At 42.1% G+C, this 23,187-nt stretch overlaps 1 protein-coding gene across 2 annotated transcripts in view; it reads left to right on the top strand.

Annotated features, from left to right (window-relative positions):
* Positions 1 to 23,187, top strand: part of DNMBP (dynamin binding protein) — a 94,298-nt gene continuing 71,111 nt past the window's right edge. The window contains exons 1-2 of one of the 2 annotated variants that reach the window (XM_079793385.1): positions 23 to 96; positions 3,549 to 3,677. The gene's annotated coding sequence lies outside the window, so the exon portion shown is untranslated. Of the gene's footprint in view, positions 97 to 3,548; positions 3,678 to 23,187 lie in introns of both variants that reach the window. The other variant, XM_079793384.1, reaches the window with a different exon arrangement.

Genomic DNA, 23,187 nt, shown 5'->3' with positions numbered 1-23,187 from the left:
CCGCCCGCCGCTTCCAGGGGCGGAGGTGACAGCGGCCCGGGACGGGCGGCCGCAATAGCCGGCGGCACCGAGGGATCGCCGACCGGCGGAGAGCAGGTCAGGGGCCGGGCGGGGCTGGGCGGGAAGCCCTGGTCCTTGTCTGGGGGGCCGCGGGCACCGGGCACCCGCGCCCCGAGGGACCGCCGCGCCGCGCGGCCCGGCCTGCGCCGCCCCTTCCCCGCGGCGGCCGCTGCCGGGGCCAGCGCGCCCTTGGGCGGTGGGGCTCCGGGCCCTCCTGGGCGCCCTCAGGTCCACGATCGGCCCGGGTCCCGTGAGGTCCCGGGGAGCTGGAGGGGCTGGGTGGCCTGCAGCGAGGAGGATGCGGACGTGGGCTTTCTAAATGGTGTCTAGCCAGCCCAGCGCTCCTTTCCCTGCACCGCCCTGCCTCTCCGGCGATGAGGCGGAATTTGAAAGCTGGAAAAGAATCCAGCCTTCGCCCAGCCTCCTGACTTTACAGACGGAGACATGCTTCTGGCATGCCCGGAGTCACATCCAGTCCGCATAGGAGTTAATGCATCTGGGTCAGGGAGGCTGGGAGGGGTGATTTCTAAAGCAAGAGGAAGACCTGTTGGGCTAGAGATGCTAGTTCGATCGTGGGAGGGTTTGCAGTTACCAGCAGACACCTGCGTGCCTGCCACAGGCACTGATGTCCACCAGGCATCAGTTTCTCAGAGCACATGACCCTGAAAAGGGTGACGATGCTGGCAGCTGAATGAAAGAATATTGGGGTTGCGAACAGGGTAGATCTACTGCAAATTAGGCGCTGTGGAGAGCACTTGGGGTATAGAGTTAAATTTTAAATGCAAGGGAGACCCACTCCACTTTAAAAGCAATCTCATGATCTTTGGTATGCAATAATGTAGGATACATTAATCTGTAATGCTGGTCACTTGTCTTTCGGTGTGTTTTACAGTAAGAAGGGCATTGTGTATTGAAACTTTTCTTTTCGTGATTGTATATGGCAAGCCATGGGCAGCACTAATATTTAGAGTTGGAGCATACTTTAGCTGTAACTGTTAGCGTAGCTGAGTTACAGGGGGAGAGTAGGACTGATTAATCCATAACTGTATTTTGCAAGGCTGAAGTACCTGTCAGCACACAGGCATGATTTCTCTGAGTTAGTGCTGTGTTTATTACTGTCAACATTAATAGACTCCATGTGGTGGGCAAGTTAATCTCCTAGTACCCATTTTTCTCTAAATTTTTGAATTAAAGCATCTCTAAGCCCCCCCTTCCATCTCTAACGCTCCCTGATTTTACGTGTTAATTTGAAACGTGTCCCTCATTGTGACAACAAAAAGTTTCAAGAAAACAGGTTTATTATTTTTCTCAACCCTCCCAGTTACTTTATCAGTGTTGGGCTGACATAAGCGAAAAGTGATTTTTCCAATTACAGATCCTGCAGTGTTAAATTGACTTAAACTCGGAGCGAGAACGGAGTGCTTGTGTCTGGTAGAGAACAGCTGAAGTCTGACCTGAGCGTGGGGCCTGTGCGTGCGCAGGTATCTTCTGCAGTAGGATGAGAACGTTCTGCCTCAGAAAGTGTGATAAGATGCCTTTTCCACAGTGTTCACATTATGTGTGTTTTCCGCTGAGATGTAACAATAATCTTTGTAGACAGTCTGTCCAAATATGTACACGTTACTGACTTTGTCTTGCAGCTCCAAAGCCCAGCCTTCCCTGCCTGCTGTTTCTTCTTTTCTGAATCCTTTCTTCTGAGTCCCCCTCTCACCTGCAGAGACCCTTGTCCCTTTCCTTTCACCCGCATGGCAGTACTCACAGCCCCCTTCAAGCACTGATTGAGTTACATTACGTTTTCTCCACTCAAAGGATGGAAGTCGTCGTTCTTGAGTCACCACTTAAGATGCCCTAAAAGCGAGTGGTGGTTGTTCATTTTTAGAACAGAGTGCAGGGCACCAGGAGGCTCTGGCTCAGGTAGGCAGTGTTTAGATTTTTATCTTCCCTCTGCCAGGAACAGTTATTTATTTCTGCCTCCGAGGGAAATCCTTTCTGCAGAATGCGCAGTGAATCTTCAAAGCCCTTATTACTCTCAACCTTCCCAGGCACTTCATCTGTTTTGGGCTAAAATAATCGAAAAGTGATTTTTTAAAAAAGTACAGATACTTCCATGTTAAATTTTTTATGGAAACTTTAAAAAAATGATAAACACAATTAAAACAGAATGCAAATGAAGGCTTGCATACCTATTGTCAAGTATAAGGCTTGATTTTTTAGGTTTATTATTCTGTCATTTCCTGAAGTCATTTAATTACTGACAACACAGCATTATTACAAGATTATCTGCTCTGAAATTTTCAAGTGTGCTTGGTCTTCAGCTAAAGCATCCTTAAAATTCATTCAGAATACTTTCAAAAAGTTTCACATCAATTAATATTAAATATTTTTATTATTATTCTTAGCTCAGGAAGACATTTGAATAGACTCATTTTCAAGATTGGATAACTTAGTCTTGTTGATCAGCAGTTAATTATGAGATAATTAACTCTCTCCCCTGGAAAGGTAAAAAGGTCTAAAATTGCAGCCATAAAATCAGATTGTACAACAGCTCTATAATGAAAGAGCCAGTAAATAAACCAAGGTCTTAACTTTTGGTTGTATGCTTTATCCTCGCTGCTATAAAAGTCAGCCATAGGAGGAGGTAAAATAGACAGAGGGTAATGAAAGTGTATTATTTCACTTTTAGATTTGTAGGGTTTTCTAACATGAAGGATATGACCAAGAACCCAGGCAGCACAGTGGGGCATACAGGGCACGTGCCAGGAAGTTCGAAGGCATGGGTTTTGCTCCTGATTTGTTCATTCATTCACCGAATAGTCACCGAGCACCTGTATGTGCCAGGCAGTGTTCTAGGTGCGAGGGATACAGCTGTGAATGAAACAGACAAAGCCCTGCCCTCATGCAATAGACATTCTAGTGGAGTGGAGGCAGACTGTAAACAACTATGTGGGCAGATAGAAGGTCACATAATTACAAGTGTAATAGAGAACTTTAAAGAGGTCTAAGTGCGAAAGGGTGTGTGTGTGTGGGGGGGGGGGCAGGGTTACTTTTTATACAAAGAGGTTAGAGAAGGCCTCTACTAAGATCATTTTTGATCTATGACTTGAAGGTAAACCAGGGAGAGAGCAGGGGGCAGAGGGATGAGCAAGTTCCACGCTCCGGATGCAGGCGCCTGTTTGGCACGTGTGAGACACTGTGAGGTTATGGAGGCCAGGCAGTGTCCGTGTGGGTGAGGGGTGAGTGGCAGCAGAGGAGAGGCGGTGGGAGTGGAAGGGGCACGTCATTGTAGGCCATTGAAGGACTTTGGCTTTTCCTCTGAGTGAGGGGGAAGCAAGCCATTCGAGGGATCTGAACAAAGGCGCTCAGGATGACTTCAGTTTTAACAGGATCACTCCAGCTGCTGGGCAAGAATAGACAGAAGGGGGTCAAGGGACTACCCTTTCATACTAGCTGTGTGACCCTGAACCAGACTCCATTTTTATGGTTCTTAGTAGTACGGAACATTTCCACGGGGAGCCAGAGGATTGTATGCGAAGAGGTTCTAAAGTTAAAGAGCTTCAGGTGACCTGACAACGTGACGCTGCTGACACACCTGCAGCTGAATCACTGCAAACCGAGAGGTAATCAGGTCTTCCCAGTCAGGTTGTCAGGCCAGGAGAACAAAAAGCACTCTTTCGTGAATATTCTCTGCTGATCCCGTTAGCACCCTGCTGATCCCTGAATTTTCCCTTCCTGCTTGAAAAAGGATGAAAAGCTGTTACTCATCAACAGAGCTGGCAACCAGAGTAGCTTTTGTTGTTGGGAAAGTTGGAAACTTTGGGGAAGGAAACAATTCAAATTTTCTGTTTATCATCGGTCCTTTGAATTGTTTTTTAACATGCAAGGAGTCCAAAAGATTTCTTTTGTTTTTAATTCATCTTAACCTCTTCCCATGCACCTTGTGCTTCATAGATACTTATGCTAATGAATTTAATGTGATGTTTTTTTGTCTGTATAGGATCCTGCAAAGTGGGGATATTTGTTTTCTAAATGTGTATCTTACTTTCTAATGCTCTGTTTTATTTTGCTTTTTTTTTCTTTCTAAGACTGTTTATAAGATCCATCCATGTTTCTATGGGTACATCTAATGCTTTGTTTCTGATGCTCCCTGCTGTGAGCACACAATAACTGTACTTATCTGCTCTCTTGGTGATAGATACTCAGATTGCCCCTGCTCTCCAACATCAAAAATGTTGCTGCAGTGAGCATCCTCATAACGCTGTATAATTTATCTGTGGGATGTACACTTAGGAGGGAGTTGCTGGATTATAGGTTGGCATGTACAGAATTTGAGTAAATAGTGCCAGATTCCTCTCCACAAGTGTTGCACCAGTTTTTCTCCCACTAGAAGAGTTCGAGGGCTCCTTATCGTCATGTCCCACCAACACTCAGCTCTATCCAGCTCTTTACCTTGTCTAATCTCATAGGTGCAAAGTGCTATCTTGTCCTTTTGAGTTGTATTTTTTCATTACTAATGATTTTAAGGATCTCTTATGCATTTAGATATAGCTGCTTCTTGTATCTTCGCTCATTTTCTATTGGAGTTGCTATCTGTGTTGTTGCCTTGACTTGTAGAAGTAATTTTATAGTATAGATCAGTGGTCGGCAAACTCATTAGTCAACAGAGCCAAATATTAACAGTAAACGATTGAAATTTCTTTTGAGAGTCAAATTTTTTAAACTTAAACTTCTTCTAACGCCACTTCTTCAAAATAGACTCGCCCAGGCCATGGTATTTTGTGGAAGAGCCACACTCAAGGGGCCAAAGAGCTGCATGTGGCTCGCGAGCCACAGTTTGCTGACCACGGGTATAGATAATCACTCTGTCACATATAGACTTTGCAGATACCTTCTCATTGGTCACCTATTAATTTTGCCTTTGTTATGCTTTGATCAAGAAAAATTTCTTAATTTTGATATCATATAAATAAATTCTTTGACTGTTTTATGCTTGTCGACTTTTGTTTAAGAAGCTCCTCCCAACCCCTAGGTGACAGCTATATCTTTAATTCATCTAGAGCCCACCTTGCATGTGGTGTTAGATAGTGATCCAGCCTCTATTTAATGAACCTTTCCTCCCCGCCCCCAATAACATCTCCAAAAAGTCCACGCTTTCCTGCATTGAATTGTGGTACCCTCTTTCTCATATGGTGTCCATGGATATACTGGCCTGTCTCTAGGGCTCTGTTCTGTTCCATGAATCTGTCAGGTTTTGCTCCATATTTTTTATTGTTCTGTTTTTATTACAGTGATTTAGTAATATGTCCTCATGACTAGCACAGCAAGTGCCCTGTTTCATATTTAAGTTTACTTAGCTCTCCTGGAATAAGTGATTTGTTTCATATAATTATTTTCCCGTATAACACTTGGAATAAGTTTATCAGGTTCTTCCAAAATTATATTTTTAAGGATTTTTTTATTGGGATTACATTGAATTTATAAATTATTTAAGAGAGGCTTGACATCTTTCTGATATTAACATATTTCCTCCAAGAGCATGTAATGTGTGTCTCTCTTTTTTTCAGGTCAACTTTTAAAAATAATTTTTGTTTTATTTGGAAAAGACTTAAAACTAACAGCAGAGTTCTAAGATTAGTACAAAGAGCTTCTGTATATTCCTCATCTAGACTCGCCCATGCTAGCGTTTTGCCATATTTGCTTTATTACTCCCTTTCCACATTTCTATGCTTTTTTTTTTCTTGACCCATTTGAGCTAGTTGCAGACATGGTCCTTTATCCCTAAATACTTCATCAGCTCATTTTTAAGTTCTTTATTAGAACTTTAAGGTTTTCACTCTAAAGGTCTAGAAGGATATTCTTGGTTAAGTTAATTTCTAAACAATTCTTAATTTTGTTGCCATTTTGAATCATGTCTCAGAGGGTGCATGCCAAAATCCTAAGCCTATGCGAAGGTTAAGTTTCAAGCAAGAGACAATTAATAAGTCTTCAGTATTTCTGAACCTTATATATAAGTTTATGGTAAACATCTCATGATTCCAGTATAAGTTTATTTCACCACTAAATCAGCTTTTCTTCCTGCTGTTAAGAGTCAAAATTTAAATAGCTGGTGTGAAGAATGAGAGAGAGCGAGCCATATTCAGCATCATAACTATAGTCGTCATCATGATTTAAATATAAGATATGTAAGATTATAGTTTTCTTCCTCTGTGCATCAGTCTCTACTCTGGGTATAAATCTAACCTAACTATATTTCACAAAATATTGAATAGTTCAACAGGTAGTTCTTCAGCAACCATAACTGTTAGGGTGTTGAGCAATTGATTCTCATGGCCATCTTTCGGTCATCTCTCAAGTATCTCTATATGGTTGGGTTGTTTTTTCCTAATTGTGAAAATTATACATTTTCATTATAGAAATTTGCAAAATATAGAGAAGCAAATCTTTACTCTTGCCTTTTAGCACCAATCCCCATTTAAACATTGTTTTTTTCTCTCTCTCTGGTTCCTTTGTGTGTGTGTGTGTGTGTATGTGTGTGTGTGCTGGGAGGGAATGTTTGTGGAAGGGGAGAATGCACTTAAAATTGGGCTACATAATTTGTATCACCCCTCCTTTTTCAGGGTTAGGCCATCAACTCTTGTTTGTCTTGCTTTGAGTGATCCTCTGGAAAAACATACACAAAACAATAAGAAAGATAGCATTAGTTTATAGGAGTTGGGTAATAGCTTGCTAATTACTTGGCAGTTCCCAACAGGCTATGCCTGAGGGAGCCACTGTGCATAAAGGCTCCAGGCTCATCGTGACAGCATGGACCAGTCATGACATAAATGCCAACAAACCACAGACTATGGTAGGGGAGGAGATGGGGAGGAGAAATCTATTTGGTATCACTTTGCTTCAGTTCAGTTAGTGCCTTCCTTCTTTAGACCACATTTGCTTTCATTTTTCAGAAAAAGAGTATGGAGAAAAGAGTTGAATTTATTTATTTATTTATTTTACTCTGAAATAAACCCAATAATTGTCTTGTTTCCCTGATCACCTTTGCTAGTGTGATGAGTGGTGAGGGAGAGTGGTGATAGAGGACAGTGGCAGAATTCCAAAGTTAATAATTCCATCAGCTGGTAGATTCAATATCAACCTGCCCTCCCCTCTGTACTCTCCACCCTTCACCTCGTTAGGTTTCATTCATTTTGCAGGAACACCTGTCAATTTCCAAAACGCACTTGTCTGCCTGCCCCTCCGCTCAAGAGAAAAATTCTTCAGGGGCAGGAATCTTTATTTTATTCCCTGATGGCTCTTAAGCACCATGAGCTGTGCCTGGCACATAATGTGCCCTCCACAAATGGATCCATAAAACAGATCAACCATTACAGAGGCAGCACTATGATACAGAGAAGGGAAATCTAAGGGAGGGGTTGGAAAGAAAGTTCTCGTAGCCGCCTTGAAATACATGGGTTCAATAAGCTAAGTAGAATCCTCATTTCCACATTGACCTTGTAAGCATAACTGTCAACCCAGCCACAGGCCTCATTTCTCTACATCTGTTTTAGCCGCTCAGTCTATGGTTTCTGAAAGTGGTGTGCGAGTGTATGTTGCTGACAAGCACGTGGTGGGAGTAGGGCCCAGGAGAATAATCGGTGCTGACGTTTTGGCCATGGGTTCTAGGCCCAGCACACACTGCATTGCTCTGACGAGGTGATTCTCTTAGGATAAATGATGTGCCCCATCAGCAGAAAAAGTCGCAATGGATGTGCCGAGTTGTGCTGAACTCCCTAGCCTCACGCCCCATGTCCTCCCCCTTTCTGGTTTATTCTTTCCTCCCATTCCCAGCAGTGCAGAAACCTTTTGACTTTTCTATCATTTCTGGATCTGGTTCAGGATTGTCATGATGAACAGTCATGCCATGTGTACCTGGTCACTTGATTACAAAGCAAGGCCTCAGGTCATCCATTGCACTGTATAGGGCGCTAAAAAAAATAAGGCTGCCACAAATACACCATAATGCTATCCCATGTAGACTATTATTGGATTGCTTTAATTTCTTACTCTTTGGCTGGACACTTGTTACCCAACAGCTCCCCCAACAAATCTTAAACTCTGCTGCCTGGCCCTTAACTCTGATCCAAATCTACCATATATTCAAATTTACTTCCCTGTCTCCACTTTTTACTCTAATGAGGTGGATCTCTTTTTCTTTCCTACAACAATAATGATAGCAATAAGTATATTATGAATTATAATTACGAGTATTTCTTTTTTCCATTTTACTGGGTTTCATTCAAAAATTGATCAAAAATAATAAGACAAATATCCATGTACCCAACACTCAACTTAAGATCTGTAAAACTGAGTTGGTTTCTGTAATCTACTCCCATTCCCCTTTTGTAGACTCTGGTTCTAATGACTTAAAAAAAAAAAAAAGATTCCCTTTTATTTACATACGACAACAAAACCATGATTGTCACCAAAATAAGGGAGCAATCATTAATGTAATCAAGAATCTAGTTAATGTTCAAAATTTCCCCATTCATCTCAATTTTTTAAAAACAATTTAATTGTTTGAATTGGGATCCAAGAAACGTGCACACCTTGCATTTAGTTCATGTGTTTCTTCAGTAGCTTTTAATTGATAAGTTCCCTTTCCTTCCTTTTTAATTTGAATGTTTTGATTACAAAACATTTGTTGAAGAAACTGGGCTTGTGTTCCCACATTCTGGAATTTTTACATCGGCTTTTGACAAAGCTTTATTGACCTATGGTGAGTTAACTGTCGATCATTATAGGAGGTTCCAAGTTATTCAGCTTCCATAAATAGAAAGGATGTGCTGACCCACATAGCTTGGTCTGGCTCAGAGGTCATTGCTGAGGAGTCTTCCAGAATGTCCTAGGTGTTAGGCATGAGATCAACGGCAGACCATCTCTATTTACAAACATTTTGCCTCTGGAGAAATTTTATAACTTTTATTTGGCAAGGCATTCTTTATTCCCTGGTGTTAGGGCAGAGAGTTGAGGAGTGAGTGGGTAGTCTGGTTTTCTTCTGTTAGACAGCGTTTGTTGCTTTAAGGATTGCAGGGCTCAGGGCCAGAACCTCCTTGGGATATTATTGTCTTACAGTTAGATCTGCTTATCAGGAAACAGAATCCCTGGAGGGTCAGGTAAGAGGAGAATGAGTTTACATTAAAACCAGACTTTTGTTAGTGCTTGTTGGGGTCCTGTATAATTCAGCAGCTAGCTGGACTGTGGAGCATAATACTAATACATATGTTCTTTAAACCCATAATTTGTATTAACTGTTCTTTTTGCTGCCTCTATGTATATGTTGTTCAGTCATTATAATATTTGGACCACTGTAGACATGAAGAGAATCAGTTTTCTTTTCTTTTTTTTCTTTTTTAAAAAAATATATTTTATTGATTTTTACAGAGAGGAAAGGAGAGGGATAGAGAGTTAGAAACATCGATGAAAGAGAAACATCGATCGAAACAGCCGCCTCCTGCACACCCCCTACTGGGGATGTGCCCACAACCAAGGTACATGCCCTTGACCGGAATCGAACCTGGGACCCTTCAGTCCACAGGCCGACGCTCTATGCACTGAGCCAAACCCGTTAGGGCTTTTTTTTTTTTCTTCTTAGTCTTGTTGCCTTGACCTGTTAGTCAAATATGATAGTTCTGCAGGGTAGTGACTCAATATTAAAGTAAAAAGAAAAAAAAATTGTTGAAGTGTGAACCTATGCTTGGATTTACTTATTTAGTGATTTACAAATTAAAATATTATTCTTATTCACAATAAAAGTATTAACCAGAGGTGATTTGCTGGTATATTATTCTTCCTTGCAGTGATCCGTTAATAATAAAAATAGGCACTTCTTATTCATACCCAATCACAGGTAGCAACAACACACACACGAGATAATATGTTTGAAAAGCAATCTGTAGATATAATTGTGTTGTATTATAAAGCTGTGCCCGCAGAGAACGCCCAGGGTTTGGGGGAGGCTAGAGCTTCAGGTGTGTGGTAGGTGGAGAGTGTTCAGGAATGAGGCAGGGACCAGGTCATGATGAGCTTTGCATGGTCTGCGAAGGTTATGAGACTTTGTATGTAAAAAGGGATCCTAGTTGCAGCGTGGAGCAGAGGGAGATGAGACTGGTAGGTAACTTGCCATTTAGGAAGCTATCACAGTAGTCCCAAAGAAAAGATGGCTAGAGTCTCAAGTAGAACACTGCCAATCTCAAATTTGTAATTTTCAAGCCCCAAAGAACAATTTTTAAAAGACCAGTGCACTGAAGGGATATGACAGTAGTGCCACTAGTTTTCCCAGAAGTACGGGATAATTTTTTTTAGAAGAGTACATCAGTTAATTTCGTATCCCTCTTCTATCCCTGGAAGGCATTTGGCAAAGGTTTTCTTGGACCCAAATGCCGGGATCCCATTTGTAAACTGCTGCCAAATCCTTGTGGACACGCAGCTCATTCAGGGCTTTGAGTAGAGGGGGATGTCAATTGCTTTGTCCTTGTGTCCAGTAACCACAGAATTACTTTACTCCCCCTTCTTCTCAAGAAGACAATGCCAGTTTTGAGCAGTTTGCCCCACCCAGAAGTTGCTGCCTCATCTGTACTATTTTATGTTATAATCAGTCTGGGTGATGATGACAGTCTTCCTCCTCCTCCTCCTCCTCTTACATTGTCATCAGACCTTTCTCGTAACCAACCTTTACTGAGTGCTTACTGTTTGCCAGGAACTGTATTAAATGTTTCACTGACATTATCTAATTTAACCCTCATAACTGCCCATGAAGTAAATTACTATCATTTTCTTCCGTTTACAGATGAAGAAAAGAAGGTTCAGAGGGTTTAAGTAACTTGCCCAAGGTCACTTAGCTTGAGAAAAGGCAGACAGCAACTGTACCTAATTCTCTCTGACTTTAGAGTCTGAGCTCTTAACTCTTATGAATATAGTTATTACTTAGTATAACTTAATAGCAAATATGATTTCTCTTTTTAAGTTTGCCCTTTATGTATTCCTGCTCAGTGAAAGTCCATGTAATCAAACACTGTGCTATCTTCCCCCTATGCCCAGCTTATAGCCAGTACAAAACACAAGTGTAGAACATTTTTAAAAACATGAAGTATAGAAAAACTTCATGGGGGGCAGGGGGGGGGAATAGAATAGATAAGCTATTTAGATTTCTAGTTTTTTTCCCCAAGGCAATATATTTATGTATACCTTCACTGTTTTGCTTGAAGTATAGCAATTTCTGAAACAGATAGTCATTTAAAAATTTTGATATAATTCCAATAACATAAAAGTTACCCTTTTAAAGTATATGATTGAGGGGTTTTTTAATATATTCACAAAGTTATGCAACCATCACCACTGATTCTAGAACATTTGCATTCCCCTGAAAGGAAACCCATACTCATTAGCAGTCATTTCCCCTTTCCCCATCCTGAGATGTTCATTTTCAAACCTATTATATACCAAAACCCATCCCAAAGCTATGAAAAATATTTTGAGACTATCTATCCACAATCCCCCTCTCTTTAATACAACACCTGTGAATAGTTTAGTATGGGTAAGGTACTGTTCTTTTTTTTCTTTTTCTTTTTTAATTCCAAACCAGGGATATTTTTTCATTGATTTCTTTCAGAGAGAGTGGAAAGGAGGGAGGAAGGCGGAGAGAGAGATTGGTTGCCTCACACATGAGTCCCGACCTTGCAACCTAGGTATGTGCCCTTGACAGGGATTCTAACCTGAGACCACTTGGTGAGTAAGCCGACGCTCTAACCACACTAGTCAGGGTGGTGTAAGGTACTATTCTAAGTGCTTTACATGTATTTACTCACTTAAATTTTACTATGACCGTATGAGGCAGGTTCTGTTATTAAACCTATTTCACAAGTGAGGAAATGAAGGTGTAGAGAAGTAAAATAAGTTGCCTCAAATCATTTAACTCTAATAAGGGATGGAGCCAGCATATAAATCGGAGCAGTCTGGCTTTGTAATGTGTGCTCTGAATGATTACATACTAGAGGCCCAGTGCACAAAATTCCTGCACAGGGGCAGTCCCTAGGCCTGGCTGGTGATCGAAACGTGAGCATCTGGTGTGGAAGGGCAGGTCCCAGCTGACCTCTGGGCCCTGGGTAGCACCTGGGCTCTCGGGCCCCCACACGCCCCTCTCCACCTGCGTCCTTGGGTCCCTGTCCGGCTCCCTCAGCACCTGGAAGCCAGGAGGCGGCCCCGCTTCCTGCCGCCACCGCTGGTCACTGTCTGTGGGGGCGATCGGGCCCCGCTTGCACCTGCCTTGGCCTGGTGCTGCCTGCTTACCTGCTCCACCAACCCTCTGCAGTCCTGCTCTCATCAGGGCCCACTGGGGCCAGCAGCACCTCCAGCGCCCGTGTCCCTAATGCCCGCCATGTTCCGCGCCACCCCCTGGTCATAGCGAGCGGTCGAACTCTGTCGAACTCCTGGTTGAGGGGACAATTTCCATATTAGGCTTTTATTATATAGGATGTTTTAAGCTGATCATATTCATATTTCAAAATGGTATGAGGGCCTTCAAAACATGCCAAATGAAAGTAGCCAGTCACAAAAGACCCACATAGTGTACGATTTCATTTATATGAAATGTCCTGAAATGGCAGATGTATAGAGACAGAAAGTAGATTACTGGTTGCCTAGGCCTGGAGGTGGGTGGGGGACTACTGCAGGAAATAGGAGCCGCCTGCTAATGGAAATGGAGTTTATTTGCAAGATGATCAACATGTTCTAAAATGGACAGTGCTGGCCCTAGCTGATTTGGCTCAGTAGATGGAGCATTGGCCTGTGACTGAACGGTCCCAGGTTCAATTCTGGTCAAGGGCATGTGCCCAGGTTGTGGGCTTGATCCCCAGGTGGGGGTGTGCAGAAGGCAGCCTATCAATGATTCTCTCTCATCATTGATGTCTCTATCTCTCTCTCCTCCTTCCTCTCTGAAATCAATAAGAATATATTTTAAAAAATAGAATAAAATTGATAGTGCTGAAGGTTGTGAATATACTAAAACCCTATGATTTGTACACTTTAAATGAATTGTACAATATGTGAATTATAACTCAAGAAACCTGTTTTTAAAATATGAAGAGAAGCTATCAGAATGATATTTTTCAGACTACCTTTATCTTCACCTGAAAAAAAAAATTAGATGTGTATATATCCATCTAAACACACTTTTTTTTTTCCTCCTTTTTATTTAGGGGGCTCAGTCACTTGCAAGCAGTTCTGCTTCTAACCATTATACTTTCCTACTCAAACATTTTGGGTGCTTCCACATGCCTAAAAACCAAAGCCCAACATTCCTCACCTGGAAGTTAGGCCTATGAGACCCTAAACAGCTCTGTGGGAAAGAGTAGCATGATCACTGGGAATGTGAATACATATTTTTATATATAACTTAAAGTAGTTCAGTGTGTTAAATCATTCGTTCTGCAAATGTTTATAGAGGACCTTCTATGTACCCGGCAGTGCGTTAGGTCCTTGATATACATCAGTGAATAAACTAGGCAAAACAAATCCCTGCCCTGTAGGGCATACAGGGGATAAGGACTAACCTTACAGGCTTCATAGAGGAAGTGTCATTTGAATTGGATCTTAACAGATAATAGAAGTTTATCCAGATGATGACTTATGTGTATATTTTAAAGGGTTATACACATGTTTTTTTTTAATTGATTTTTAGAAAGAGAGAAAGGGAGAAAGAGAAAGAGAGAAACATTGATGTGAGAGGGGGACATGGATCGGCTGCCTCCTGTAGGAGACAGAGTCTGCAACCTGGGCATGTGCCCTGACCAGAATTAAACCAGCAACCATTGGGTGCACAGGGTGATGCCCAACCAACTGAGCCACACTAGCCAGGGAGACTTACTAGTATGTGTATTTGATGGAAGAGTGAGGTGTTCAGCTATTCCAGTCAAAACATCCAACATCTATATTGCTCTCTCTCTCTCTCTTTTTCTCTTTTTGGTTGTAAACAAATAACTACAAAATCTCAATGGCTTATCACAACAGTCATTTTCGTTCATTTTTATAGGTCTGAAGAACAGCTGTAGTTTGGTTGCTCTAGTCTGGGCCAGGCAGAACTTCATAGTCTTTCCCCCTTGCCTTCAGACTGGGGGCGCAGACTGAAGGGGCAGTGGCTTCCAAGGCATGCCCTTCTTATGATAGGTTATAGGAACACAAGGGGACAGGCTAAACCATAAAATGTGGTTTAAAGCTCCTGCTCATGTCATCTCCACTGACACTTCATTTCTCAAGTCACATGGCCAAGTCCAACCAAAGTGTTCCAGGGAAGTTCACTCTGCCCACAGTGGAAGGCACTACACAATTATACAGCAAAGGGTATAGATACATAATTATATTACAAGAAGATGAAGATTTTGAATAGCAATTTGATCTACAGAGTGTATATTATAAGCACAAGAAGTAGCTGAACCTCACAGGAACACGGATGTGAATGGACATGGGTATAGGAATGATTAAAAATTGTCAGGGGATGTCAAAGATGTTAGACGACTGGGGAAAATTTGTGAATTATGGTGATTTACTGATTCTTGGCTTATTTTAATTCAAAATTGAAGTCCCCCTAGCAAGACTAAGAAAAAAGGAGAGAAAATACAAATTTCCATATCTATTATTCTAGATCATACAGATACTAAAGGGTTAATAAAGGATTATTGTGAACAACTTTATGTGAGCAAGTTTAAGCTGGGGTTAAATGGACAAGTTCCTTGAAAAATACAACTTATCAAAACTGAGACAAGAAGAAATGGAAAAGTTGACTAGCCCCATTACCTGATATCCACATAGATTTATTGTCTTTACATCATACTGTTGCCCCTTCTCTTCTGTCAGAGATTTTCTTTTTATATCAGTGAACCACTGTTGTTGAATTTAGGTTTGGACATCCTGATTTAGGACTTAAATTCTTCTCATGACACTATCCAAGGAATCTGCCATTCAGTGGGTTTGCTGTGTCTTCACATAACTCTCTGGTTCATTTGAATAGTAACTGGAAGATTCTGTATATACATTTTCCTTCCACGTTCCTTTTCTAGTTTCTATAAATGACAAGTTTTAGTTTTTGCCATTTGTTTGTATAAAGTAACTGGTCCCTGTTTTCCATAGTGCTTGGATGTTGGTGCTCCTTAAAATGATCTATATCACCCACCCTTTTTCTCAGTTTTGTTGTTGTTGTTCCCTAGTTTTCTGAATTGCTTTCTTGACTCTTCTAAAATACCCAGAATACTTTAATACTGTAAGATAGGCCAAAGTTTAGGGAAACTCGTGTCTTTTTTAATCTTTTTCTTTAGCAGAAAAACTAGTTTGTACTTCAAACAGATAAGGAAAAGAAACAAGATGCCTATCTCGCAGATCTCTGTAACATTTATCCTCATAGCGTGGAACACTGGGTTAGTAAGTGTGCTTGGCCTTTTCTGGAAGCTGTCCTAAACACTGCCTGTTTTCACATGTTTGCTGAGCTCCTTGCTATAGGCAGCCTCACCCTAAAGTTTCATTTTAATTTCACCTTAATCTGCACTTCTGCAACTGCTATCGTCTGTATTATCTGGGCATTTATTACATACACAGCATCGGGGAGCTGTTCATTTTAATGTGCCACTAAGTTACTTAGCTCAGACATGTCCAATGTATTTACTTAGGACTCAGTGATTCTTAAATTTCCTCCCATATTTGAGATTCAAGAAATCTCATTCAAATGTAGGAAATGTGAATCTGAGAGGATACTTAAGTAATTCTTAGGTTGGTCCATTTGAAAATGTTTTTGTTTTTTTTAATGTAAATTTCCTCAAATTTGGTAGGTCTTGGGACCTTCCTCCACTAGTGCAGTTTTGCCAAGAAACCCACAAAATTGATGTAGAGATTTATAAGCAAAATTTTAAAAAGTAGCTTAAAAACGTCAGCTTACTGTGGGGGTGGGAGGTGAAGGTGGGATCCTGAAGTTGGTTAAAACAGCTATCCCATAAGAGCTGATCCTGAAACTTCCTTAATTTACATGTATATGTATTGGGTGTTTTAGGTAAGAGTTGTCCAGCTTAAATCCTGAAAAGGACTGAAGGACTCTTCCATGATTGACAGAAACTCTGATGTATATCTTGTTCTATCTGCTGACGTTATTGCCTTCCAACTTGGGATGTTTGAAAGAAGCATAATATAATATAAATTGTAAGAGAGTTTCTGAGAGCAGATTCCTTTCTTTTCCTTCCCATGTTTCGCTAACCATCCCACCTAAGTCAGAACAGGCTTTCCATTTTTCTTCCAGTCCTACATTCCAAAGCCTGTTTAGCCAAAGCCCATGTGAGTCAGCGCTGCTGTCATCGGGAGAGTGAATGAGGAGGCAGAGGAGCCTGAAGGAGGACATGTGGGCCCAGGCCACACTCAGCCTCATGGGGGGAGGAAGGGCACGATCAAGATGGCTTCCACGTTTCCTCTTCACCCGGTGCTAGTTCTCTGAGTGATCACCTGTCAGTGACTGCTGACCTTCTGTCCAAAATGAACTCCAGCAACATAAACCAGAGAAGGAAATGCTGTTTTTCTAGCCTTTCCCATTTCCTTCCTGAAACAGATTTAGACTTCATTTTCTGACACCTCTTATCCTTTCACACAAAAGAAAGAGACTGTTCTTTTTTAGCCTTGTATTGCCAACAATAAGAAAACTATGCTGTTGCTTTTGAGTTTAAATAGTCTTATTGCTAAGATTTATAATTTAAAAACTGAATTCCACCCAGCTGGTGTGCTCAGTGGTTGAGCATCGACCTGTGAACCAGGAAGTCATGGTTGATTCCCGGTCAGGGCACATGCTTGGGTTGCGGGCTCCATCTCCAGTGGGAGGCATGTAAGAGGCAGCCAATCAATGATTATCTCTCATCACTGACGTTTCTATCTCTCTCTCCTGCTCCCTTCTTCTCAGAAATCAATTTAAAATAATTTTTTTAAATGGATTCCCATTCCCAAAAGATAATGTTTTCTGGAGATTTTAATTACAAGACATAGAAATTTCCAGTTGCCCATGAACGCATATTCCTCTGAAGGAACCAATACTGGGGTCCCCACAAGGAGCACCTTCTCCCCCTGCCCTTCTCAGGTAGGCAGAGATGCGCTGTGCTTCTCCAGCACCCTCTGTAGGAGCAAACGAGGAGAAACCACAGTCTATCGTCTTTCAGTTAGGACAGTGGTCGGCAAACTCATTAGTCAACAGAGCCAAATATCAACAGTACAACGATTGAAATTTCTTTTGAGAGCCAAATTTTTTAAACTTAAACTTCTTCTAACGTCACTTCTTCAAAATAGACTCGCCCAGGCCGTGGTATTTTGTGGAAGAGCCACACTCAAGGGGCTCAAGAGCTGCATGTGGCTCGCAAGCCGCAGTTTGCCGACCACGGAGTTAGGGAAACCCCTTCAGATATTTTCTTCTGGAAGTCTAGAATTTAGACTTATGCTATGGATTGGGCAGCATTAGAATGTTTGATAGAATATAGTAAATTTTCAAAACTCTCACACTTTTGTGCCATACTTTTCTACTAGAAAAATAGATTGCTCAGAATTTCAAAATAAGAATTTAAGTCTGGGTCCTATTCACCCAATTCATCAAAAGTGGGGCTAATTTGGGGGTTGGTGGGGATAGAGGCATCAATATCTTTCTAAATATTTTTAAAGCCTTCAAAATTTATATCTCTAGCTCTTACCGCTCACCTGGATTTAGAATGATAGAGTTAGGGAACTAATTTTGTAGTTTTCTATGTTCTCCCCATGTTTTTCATGCATAGGTCTCATGAATCCTAAAAACCCTTTTAGGCATGTATCCCTCAGGGGCCCAGCAGAATGTAGAAGGCACACCAAAATTGGGTAATTTGAGGAGCTCTTACTTACAATGGAATGGGCAGGTTTAGGAAAAATAACAGAGAACCATACTGTACCCCATGGTTAGCAAGAGAGTCACCCCAGGCCTGAGGGGCAGGGAGCTAACTCAACAGAAGGAGCTATTTTGTGGGGTCCTTCTGATGTAGCTGTGGCCTTTAGTAGCCAATTTACAGCCCTGCAGGGAGGGAGCCAGGGGAATACATAGCCCAAACTCACTGTCCTCTACCTTCAGATCTCCTGCTGGTGTTACCCATTGGCTGAACCCAACTGGAAGCCAGAGGCAAGGGCGCCTGGATGCAGTTCTTTTAGGTCAGCCTCATGGAGCACAGAGCAGGGTGAAGGGTGGAGGACAGACCTGGGAGGGGATGTGCAAGACAGCACATGCTTATCATCCAGTCCTCAGTGGTCCCAGGTTCAGATCTTTTCTCAAAAGGCTGAACTGGAAATTCCTTATGTTGTTTGATATCAGTATCAATCAAAGTAAATATTTATAGTTTGTGATCTCAGAAGATTTTTTTAGTAAAGCATTTCCAGACTTGTAGATATGCTGCTTATTAAAATTACTGAAGTTTCCCAGGCCTCCTTTCACACTCTCTCACATTTTATGACATGCATTTTTAAAAATCTTTTTATTGTGGTAAATGTATATAGCATAGAATTTACCATTTTCTCATTTTAAGGGTACATTTCTGTGGCATTAAGTACACTCACATTGTTGTGCAGCTATCACCACCATCCATCTTTTTTTTTTTTTTTTTTAATATATCTTTATTGATTTCAGAGAGGAAGGGAGAAGGGAGAGAGAGAGAATCATGATTGGCTGCCTCCTGCATGTCACCCCCTGGGGATCAAGCCCGCAACCCGGGCATGTGCCCTGACCAGAATCAAACCCAGGACCCTTCCGTCCGCAGGTTGACGCTCTATCCACTGAGCCAAACCAGCTAGGCACCACCATCCATCTTAAGAACTTTTTCATCTTCTCAAACTGAAACCTATTTTCCCCTCCCACGTCCCCTGGTAACCACCATTCTACTTTTTGTTTCTATGAGCTTGACTCCTCTTGATATCTCATGTTAGTGAAGATATACAGTATTTGTCTTTTTGTGACTTAGCATAATGTCCTCAGAGTTCATTCATATCGTAGCATGAATCAGATTGTCCTTCCTTTTAAAGGCTGAATAATATTCCATTGTATGCACACACCACATCTTGTGTATAATATTCCATTGTATGTATGCACCACATCTTGTTTATCCATTAATCTGTCAAAGGTTGCATGATACACGTTTTTAAATGTTATTTTATTTATGCATATGAATGCATTCACTCTCATGGTATTACCTTTTACATGTCCAGCCCGATGTTTCACAAATCTACAGGATGATGTAAGAAAGAGCACGGCTGTAGGAGCTGACACATGAAAGGTGAGGTGGGCTAGAGCAGGCGAGGTGGGCATCATTCGGAGGAAGTAAAGAGTGGGGAGTATTTAAATGTGTGGAAAGACAGGAGAACCCACCATGGATAAAAGAAACAGCATAAAAACAAAGGAACACTTTCTGGACAGAAAGAGCTTTATGGGAGTAGAGAGTATTTTGCTTGGATAGGCCTGAACTGAGAAGACTACTTATGAATAAGTGGGGTGAGATAGTTACATATTTTTGAAGTTTTACCTAAAAAAAGTACACTGTGCTAGACAAGTTTAGAAAAGCTGGATTAAAAAGGGTTCTTGGCACGATTGTCTCAGTCTTTCATATACTGGCATGTTTTATGTCCCTCCAAGGCAGACTCTGCTTGATAGCCTTCCTCAAGTCAGTCTCTCTCTCTGTCTCTCTAAATTAAGCCTGAGAATCTCTTTTTAAGATTAGAGGTCAATGGTCAGGTTATCTGCAGGGTTTTATTTTTTCTTGTAGATTTGGGGTTGATACTTTGGGATAGGACTCCAGTTGCTTAGGACAAAAGAGAAGTGCCTAAATGCTCTTGTCAGCCACCAACAGGATTAGAGAATAAACATTTAAAGAATTCCGGGTTAAATGTCATCAGATGATTAGCTCATCCAGTAGAACCAAATTTTTAGCCTGCATGGGAATTTGACTCCATTAGCTTGATAAACATTTGTTGACTGTGTGAAAATAGGAAGACCTTGTAAATTCCTAAGCAACTGAGTAAAAATCGACAGTTTAAAAGATTAACTGGTTCACTGACAGATTAATGGGGAGAAAAGAATTATGTCTTTGGCCAAGAAGAGAGGAAAATGGTACTTCCAAAAAAACCTCTATAAACAAATAATAAGCTCCAGTTAAGATAAATATGCTGACATACTGGGGGAAATATCTGTGGTTTATTTTTAAATGCATCAAAAATAAAATAAAAAGCATTTTAAATGCATCAAAAATAAAATGGATTGATAAATGGATAAAGTGATAGATGATAAGTGATCAAGCGACCACAGTAAGATATTGGTAGAATCTAGGAGGTGGATGTAAAAATTTTTTTAACTTCATTATTTGAAACTTCTATATACAGTATATAAAGAGCCAGGGTCTGTAACGACCAAGGCTTGACCAAACACCGGAAGTCAGTGCTGGGTTGCTGTGGTGACCCAGCACTGACTGGAGCCGGTGCTGGTGTAGCGACCCAGCGCTGACCACGAGGGGCCTGTAGATCAGGCCCAGAGAGAGGCCTGCAGAGAGGCAGGATCTGATCCCCAGCCTCCGTAGCAGCTGTTGATCAGCGGTTGCCTCTCTCTTTCTCTCCTGGCTTTGCCAGCAGCCGAGCCTTCCGGGCCTCCTTGGGGACTGCTGATCAGCCCCGCCTCTTTGATCAGGCCCAGAGATAGGTCTGGAGACGATGACTGGCATAGAAACCGACCAATCAGAACCAAATCTGGCTGAAGTGCCAGGAGCCAATAGCTGCCTAGGAGGCAGAGCTTTTGATGCTGACTGGCATAGAAACCGACCAATCAGAACCTAATCTGGGTGAAGTGCTAGGAGTCAATGGCTGCCTAGGAGGCAGAGCTTTTTTATTTTTATTTTTTTTATTTTTATTGATATTTTACAGAGAGGAAGGAAGAGGGAGAGAGAGTTAGAAACATCGATGAGAGAGAAACAGATCAGCTGTCTCCTGCACACCTCCTACTGAGGATATGCCCACAACCAAGGTACATGCCCTTGACCGGAATCGAACCTGGGACCTTTCAGTCCACAGGCTGATGCTCTATCCACTGAGCTAAACCAGTTAGGCGGAGGTGGAGCTTTTGACACTGACTGGCATAGAAATCGACCAATCAGAACCAAATCTGCGTGAAGTGCGAGTTGCCTAGGAGGTGGAGCTTTTGATGCTGACTGGCATAGAAACCGACCAATCAGAACCTAATCTGGATGAAGTGTGAGGAGCCAATGGCTGCCTAGGTGGCAGAGCTTTTACGCTGACTGGCATAGAAACTGACCAATCAGAACCTAATTTCGGTGAACTGCGAAGGCAGAACCTAAGGTGGGGGCTAAGGAGGGGTTTTAAGGGCAACAGCTATTTGGTGTAAGGTGTAAGAAAGCAGTTCAATTTTTTCATGACCGGTTTGATAGTATAGTGCATATGGCTGGCTATCAGTCCAGATATAGGAATTATGTGTTTTTGTTTGCCAAGAGCATCTCCTCCTGCTGAAAAAGGCTTTTCCCCCCATTTAAGCAATCCTATCCTGTATAATCTATCTATACTACTAAAAGGGTAATATGCTAATTAGACCGGGTCGACCGGCCATCTTCCGGACGTCTGACTTCCTTCCAGACAAAGCCATGGTGGTGGGGGACGAGGCAGAGGCAATTAGGGGCGATCAGGCTGGCAGGGGAGGGCAGTTGGGGGTGAGATCAGGCCAGCAGGGGAGTGCAGTTAGGGGCAATGAGGCAGGCAGAGGACAGTTAGGGGTGATGAGGCAGGCAGAGGGATTGGGCCTAAACCAATGGTCGGACATCCCTCAAGGGGTCCCCGATTGGAGCGGGTGCAGGCTGGGCTGAGGGGAAAGCCCCCCCACCCCCCACCCTTGTACGAATTTCGTGCACCGGGCCCCTCTTTTCATAATAAAATGTCAGAGAACCAAAGAGGAAAATGGAAGTCTAAAAGATTTTGAAGGAAGAATCATTGAGATTTAAGAGAAGCAATGTTTATAGTAAAAAGAACATGGGCATTGGAGTCAAGCAGGCCTGAGGTCTGGTTCTGGCTTAGCTATTCTCTAGAGAGTTAAGTATATTGCTTAGTGGTGGCACTGGTATTTGAACCCATGCACCCTGGCTCTAGTGCTTTGGTCTCTTTCTATTTGCAGTGCTGCAAGCTCCTTGTCAGTGTCTGGCACGTGATAGAGTCTCAAATGATAGCTGTTGCCATTCATTAGTGTACTGTCTGTGGGCTGCAGAGGATGAAGTGAAGTCTAAGATTTGAATGTTTGATCTGGAAGATTTATATGCAAACCGGAAGGTAAAACTATTTGTGAAGAAGAGATGGTTTAGTGTTAGATAAGTGGAAGTAGAGATTTTTATATGAACAGTCTCACGTATTTTCCGAAAGTTCAGTAAGTCATTTGCTCATCAAATATTTGAGAGTGTTGTTTGTGCCGAGTACTGCTCTAGACCGGTGAACAAAACCGACAAAAATCTCTTTCCTTATAGAGTCTTACCATGCAACAAGGGTCTGAAGAATTAAGGAATTTTATATCTCCAATGCGGAATGAGTGCAGAAGTGGAACTGCAGGCATTCTCCAGCAGGAGAAGGTGTTGTTTTCCCAGCAGACTTCAGATGCCCCTGACACCACGCCACGAAGGCAGTCATTTCCTCTGCTTTCTCTCAAGCCCATCTGTGTCCTGATGTCCTCTGCAGCTCTTTTGCCTTCCATCTGGAATCGGTGGAACCACTTATATAAGCTTTTTGTGATTGTTTTAAAACTATACGTTCAGGCTTCTAAAATGGGCCAGATAGGAACAATGACGGTTGCTTTTCATAGCGTCTTCCATGGGCAGAGAAGACTGAGAGGAAATTCATGAAACTCCACATAAAACAGAGGACACCGAGGTCTCCTTTCCTGTCTCATGCATGAATCCTGTAATTTAGCCAGGCTCTGACTTCAGCGCCCTTCCAGGGTGTGTATCCCTCGGCGATTGCGCACTCATTCCAATAGGGTAGGAGGTCAGTCAGTAAAAGTATTTATTGAGCCAGACCCTCCTCCTCTGCGTCTGA

Source organism: Cnephaeus nilssonii (assembly GCF_951640355.1).
Source record: "Cnephaeus nilssonii genome assembly, chromosome: 16".
Lineage (NCBI taxonomy): Eukaryota > Metazoa > Chordata > Mammalia > Chiroptera > Vespertilionidae > Cnephaeus > Cnephaeus nilssonii.
Note: the sequence above shows the minus strand (reverse complement) of the source record. Positions and strands in the feature narration are given on the sequence as shown.